The following is a 6,594-nucleotide window of genomic DNA, read 5'->3' on the forward strand; positions in this document are numbered from 1 at the left end:
AAGGCGTGGCGAGGATCCGCATGCCCATCTTCGGAGTTTTATTGAAATCTGCAATACTTTTGTGTTTTCAAACATCTTAGCTGAGGAGGTTTGACTAACGTTGTTCCCATTTTCACTATGCGACCAAGCAAGGAAGTGGGCTTACTCTCTCGAACCAGGGAAGATTACGTCTTGGGAATAAGTAGTGGAAAAGTTCATGAAGAAGTACTTCCCCCGGACAGAGAATGCAAGAAGGAGGAAGTTGATTACTAATTTTGAACAGGACATTAACGAATCACTCAATGATGCCTGGGCGAGGTTTAAAAGATTGATGCGAGATTGTCCGCACAATGGCCTACCTGATTGTCTCCAAATGGAAATCTTTTATCATAATTTGAACCCTACATCGCAGATGGCTGCCAATGCGGCAGTAGCTAGAGGTCTGCTCGACAAAACATATAACGAGGCTAAAAATATCCTTAATCGCATTTCGAAGAATCATGAAGACGGGAGGGAAAGCGATCAACGACTGAGAATTAAAGAATATGACGCAAGTAATGAGGCCATCGCATCCTTACAAATCTAAATGAATGCGATGATGAATCTAATACAAGGAATCGCAATCAGTAGCCCAGGAATGCATAGAGGGCAGGTCAACGCAATCGATCAAACGAGCACAAGTTGTGCCACTTACGGAGAAGCCCATCCGATGGAAGAGTGTCCGAGGAACCCACAATCTATTTACTTCGTAAAGAATAACCCTTTTCTCCAATACTTACAACCCTAGGTGGAGAAACCACCCCAATTTTGCGTGGAAAAATCAACAAAAAAAATTTCATCAATGGCGCAAAAAGAAGGGCCACCAGGATTTTTCCCACGAACAAACGGTCAATTGCAAAATCAAGCTAGCAATTCACAGGCGCCACAATCTTCATCTCTAGAGAGCTTACTAAAGTAGTGTATTGAGAAGAATAAAAAGAACTCCAGAATCAGGCGACTTCAATCCGCAATCTCGAAATTCAGATAGGACAGATTACGGGCGAATTCAAAAGTAGACCGCAAGGGGCGTTGCTGAGTTCAGCTGAGCTCCCGCGCAACCTAGGAAGTACGGGAAAGGAGCAATGACAAGTTGTGACTTTACAAAGCGAAAAGACAGTGGTGGAAGAAAAAAAGGAGCCAAGCCAGACTATTCCAGTTGCGATGGAATCCCAGACCCCGTTAACACAAGAGGAACCAGAAGAACAAGAGATGATGAAACCAGAAGTTGCACCCACTTCTAAGCTTATGGAACAAGGAATCCCGAAAATACAGTTGCCACCATTTCCTCAGAGACTTAAGAAGAAGAAAAATGATGAAGTGCAATATCATCACTTCATGGACATGCTGAAACAGTTACATATCAATATCCCTTTCACTGAAGCGATTGAACAAATGCCAAAATATACAAAGTTTCTGAAGGACATGATGACGAAGAAAATGAGCACAGGTGTCGCAACGATGCCGTTAACGCAAAGGGAAAAAACCATTATTCCACTGAAAATGCGTGACCCCGAAAGTTTCACAATACCCTGCTCAATTGAAGGGTTATATATAGGTCAAGCGCTTTGCGATCTCAGAGCCAGTATCAACTTATTGCCCCTTTCAATTTTTAAGCAGCTGAATCTGGGGCAACTGGCGCCCACGACGATGACTCTCCTGCTAGTTGATAGGTCCCTAGTTCATCCACAAGGGAAGGTGAAGGATGTCCTGGTCTCGATTGACAAACTTATCTTACCGACAGATTTCATCATCCTCAATTATGAAGCGGACAAGGATGTATCCATCATTTTGAGATGACCATTTTTATCCACTGGTCACGCTCAGATTGATATGTACAAGGGAGAGATCACAATGAGTTTTGAATGGAAAGAAGCTCAGGTTTGACATTATTAAGGTCATGAAGTATCCGGAAGAATAAGACCTAACAGATTTCGACAATGAACCCAGTTATAACGAAGAAGAAGAGTCCAAAGAGAAAATGGAAGAGAGGATGCGACAGCATCCGTAGCAACCTGCAATGCGATTATGGAAACGACAACCAAAGAAGAAAAACTGACAACGAATGAAGAGAGAAAAGCACAAAAACATCCTTGGAAAAACCACTCACTGTGGACTTGAAAACCTTGCCAAACCACCTGAAGTATGCTTTTCTGGGGCAAAATGAAACTCTACCAGTAATAATTTCCTCTGCACTTCAAGAAGAACAAGAGCATGTGCTGCTGAGCATCCTAAGAAAGCACATAAAAGTAATAGGTTGGACGCTGGCAGACATAAGAGGCATTAGCCCCACATATTGCATGCACAGGATATGTCTCGAGGAAAATCAAAATGGATCGATCAAACATCAGCGTAAACTAAACCCTGCAATGAAGGAGGTCGTGAAAAAGGAGATAATCAAATGGTTGGACCCAGACATTATTTATCCAATCGCTGATAGCACGTGGGTCAGCCCCGTGCAATGTGTGCCCAAGAAAGAAGGGATGATGGTAGTCCCAAATGAAAATAATGAATTAATACCAATGAAGACCGTCATTGACTGGCGGATTTGCATGGACTATCGCAAACTGAATGCAGCGACGAAGAAAGATCATTTCCCCTTGCTTTTTATCGATCAGATGCTAGACCGCCTAGCAGAAAATGATTACTTCTGCTTTTTGGACGGATATGCAGGCTACAACCAAATCATGATTGCTCATGAAGATCAAGAGAAAACCACATTCACCCTCCCCTACGGAACGTTTGCTTTTTTATGCATGCCATTTGGATTATGTAATGTGCCAAGCATGTTCCAGAGATGTATGATGGCCATCTTCTCCGAGTATCTTGAAGATTCAATGGAAATTTTTATGGACGACTTCTTGGTGTATGGGCAAACATATGAAGTTTGTCTAAACAATTTGGAAAAGATACTGAGAAGATGTGAAGAGACAAATCTTGTGCTGAATTGGGAGAAGTGCCACTTCATAGTGAAGGAAGGTATTGTGCTCGGGCACAAAGTCTCCAAGGACGGGCTAGAGGTGGATAAGGCGAAGATTGAGGCCATTGAAAAGCTCCCACCTCCAACAAATGTGAAGGTTGTTAGGAGCTTCCTAGGGCATGCAGGATTTTATCGACATTTTGTGAAGGTCTTTTAAAAAATTGCTCGACCGTTGAGTGCCTTGCTAGAGGCCGAGAGAATGACTTTGATGAACAATGCCTCAACGCGTTCAAGATACTGAAGAACGCATAGATAACCACATCTGTGTTGATCGCACCAAACTAAATGAAGCCGTTTGAGTTGATATTCGACGCTAGCTGTTATGCGCTGGGGGCGGTGCTAGCGCAAAAGAAGAAAACAATGCTACACCCCATCGCATATGTGAGTAGAACCTTGAACCCTGCCCAAACAAATTACACTACTATTGAAAAAGAACTTCTTGCGGTGATCTTTGCACTGGAGAAATTCAGAGCTTACTTGCTGGGATCCAAAGTGATCGTTCACACCGACCACTCAGCAATCAAATATTTAATGACAAATAAAGATGCAAAGACGAGGTTGATTCGATGGGTTCTCTTCATTCAAGAATTCAACATGGAAATCATTGATCGTAAGGGGACAGAAAACCAGGTTGTGGACCACCTATCAAGATTAAAAAATTTAGAAATCGATAGCAACCAGTCGGAGGTGAACACAACCTTCCCAGATGAGCAGCTGTTCAAAATTGAAGAGTTACCATGGTATGCAGATGTGGTCAATTATCTGGTTTGTGAACAATTTCCTGAGAACTACACAACCCATCAAAAGAGGTGGCTCAGACACGAATGTAAGTCTTATTATTGGGACGAGCCAAATCTTTACAAGAGGGGGTCAGACCAGATTTGCACCTATGCGTACCAGAAGCTGCTTACCAACATATACTATCCCAATGCCATGACTCACCGTATGGTGGACATTTTGGAGGTCAACGCACAGCTGCAAAGGTGTTAGAAAGTGGATATTTTTGGCCAACTTTATTTAAGGACGCAAGAGACTACTCAATGAAATGCGACCGGTGCCAATGCATGGGAAACATTTCATGGAAGAATGTGATGCCCATGAATATCATCTTAGAATTGGAGTTATTCGACATCTGAAGCATAGACTTCATGGGACCATTTCCACCATCAAATGGTCACAAATACATTCTATTGGTTGTTGATTATGTTTCCAAATGGGTAGAAGCGGTATCGTGCATCGCAAGCAATGCGGCGGTAGTCTCCAAGTTCTTGCGAAAAAATTCTTCACTTCAGACCCTGATTAATCCGAGATTCTGCCTCCTCTACAAATTCTTCACTTCGTATTCTTCTCCTCCTCTAATATTTCTCTGGCAAGACAACCTCGAAAACTAGATTCTCCCAGCTTTCAAATGGCACCGATATCATTAAATTTGCTTATGCCAATTGCCGAAACCAAGCTTTTGAAGTTCCTCTTTCTTTTATCTTTCTGCCGCCTCCCGAATTCAAGGATTAAATCGCCACGTCACCCCATATTTAGTGCCTCCAGCCAAACTAATAAATGAGCTTCCTCATTTAATATGTTTTTCTTTTCTTTTCTCCACAACTCCTATAAATAAACATAGATTTCCAATTGTTAAGTATTTAATATAACATTCCCTTGACTAGACATGCTTATCTAGGAAACTTAGAGTTTGTGGTTTACAGAAATGGACTTGCGAGAGTTCCTATCAGTTCGAAAATTAAAATCTGTGTATCCAGTAAGGATCAAATCCCTAGATCCATACACGAGCATATAGTCCCTCGTTCTCCGAAGATACTTGAGGGTGTTCTTCACTACGGTCCAGTGACCCTGACCTGAGTTAGACTGATACCTACTAACTATTCCCACAACGTAGCAGATTCTGGCCTAGTGCAGAGCATCGCGTACATCAAACTGCCAACGACAGATGCATATGGGACCTGTCTCATCTCCTCAACTTCTTGAGGCGTCTTAGGACACATGTCCTTAGACAAAGTGACTCCATGCTTGAACAGTAGTAGGCCCCTTTTAGAGTCCTACGTCAAGTGCTTGAGCAACATCTTGTCAATGTATAATCCCTGAGACAGTGCAACACTTCGTTATTATGATTTCAAAAGATCTATATTCCCAGAACAAACTAAGTCTCTCCCAAATCTTTCATTTGGAATTGGGTCATTAGCCAGTTTTTAACTGTAGTCAGTAGACCTACATCATTCCCAATGAGAAGGATATCATCTACATACAACACTAAGAAAACTACTGAACCGTTGACGATCTTTTTGTAGACATAAGTTTCATCAACATTTTGGTAAAAGCCATACGATTTGATTGCAGTATCAAACCGAATGTTCCAAGATCGAGACACCTGTTTCAGCCTATAAATGGACCGATTCAGTTTGCAAACTTTTTGCTCTTGACCTTGGGCAATGAATCCCTCGGGATGAACCATGTAAATGGTCTCCTCAAGATTGCCATTCAGAATAGCCATCTTGACGTCCATTTGCCAGATCTCATAATCATAATAAGCAGAAATGCATAGGAGGATGCGGATCAACTTTAACATGGCAACAGACGAGAAAGTCTCCACATAGCAACTCCCTCCACCTGGGTATAACCCTTTGCCACAAGTCGAGCCTTGAAGGTTTGCACCTTCCCATCAGCACCTCGTTTCCTCTTGTAGATCCATTTACAACCTATAGGTCTTACCTCATCAGGCTGATCTACAAGATCCCATATTGAGTTGAAGTACATTGAATCCATCTCGAGATCCATGGCTTTGACCCATTCATCCCAGTCAACATCCTCCATTGCCTTCTGATAAGACAACGGATCCTTAACGTCGCCATTTGCTACCATACCGAGGATTTTCGTGAAACCCAGATAGCGAACGGGCGGGTTTCTAACCCTCCTACTATGTCAAAGTTCCTTCAACTCTTGATGTGGATCCGACCTACTAAATGAACTATCATCAATAACTCTTGCTGATGAAGCAGGCCCTTTAACAACTCTTGTTGAAGTTTCAGTAGTTTCATTGGAAAGCTCATGTAAAACGAATTTACTACATGGACTGTGCTCCCTAATATGATCCTCCTCCAGGAAATAGCGTTCATAGAAACAAACACCCTATTTTCCACCTCGACCATGGTTCCAACTTCTTGGGATTAGCCTCAAGCACATATGTTGGGTAACCCCATATGCGGAAGTGATGTAAACTATCTTTACACCTGTTCCATAACTCTAGAGGTGTTCTCGCAACACTCTTGGAAGGAATACAGTTGAGTATGTAAATCGCAGTCTCCACTGCGAAACCCCAAAACAAGTCTGATAGGCCTCCAATTATGTGGCAATATCAAGAAAGAAAGAATAGAGGAGAGGCAGTTGAATCAATTAAGAATGACTTCCAATTCTGTTGGGAGAAGTGGAGGTTTAAAAGAAGAAGAAAACGGAAAGAGAGGATAACGAAGTCTGAATATCAGAAATGAGGAAGGAGAGCTCTCAAGGGTGGGAGTTTGGAAGTCTCTGTTGCGGAGAAGTCATCGTAGTATGGCACTCATCGTCTAATTCTACTAAGCGATCGTGTA

The 6,594-nt window shown here is 42.3% G+C and overlaps 1 non-coding gene across 1 annotated transcript; it reads right to left on the bottom strand.

Annotated features, from left to right (window-relative positions):
* Nucleotides 1-229: 229 nt before the first annotated feature.
* On the bottom strand, nt 230-336 carry LOC120080677 (small nucleolar RNA R71). The gene has a single exon (XR_005482626.1). It is a non-coding gene; the product is annotated as a small nucleolar RNA R71 (small nucleolar RNA).
* Nucleotides 337-6,594: the final 6,258 nt, after the last annotated feature.

The sequence above is a fragment of the Benincasa hispida genome, chromosome 6 (genome assembly GCF_027475165.1).
Source record: "Benincasa hispida cultivar pf3 chromosome 6, pf3_genome.v1.1, whole genome shotgun sequence".
Classification (NCBI taxonomy): Eukaryota; Viridiplantae; Streptophyta; class Magnoliopsida; order Cucurbitales; family Cucurbitaceae; genus Benincasa; species Benincasa hispida.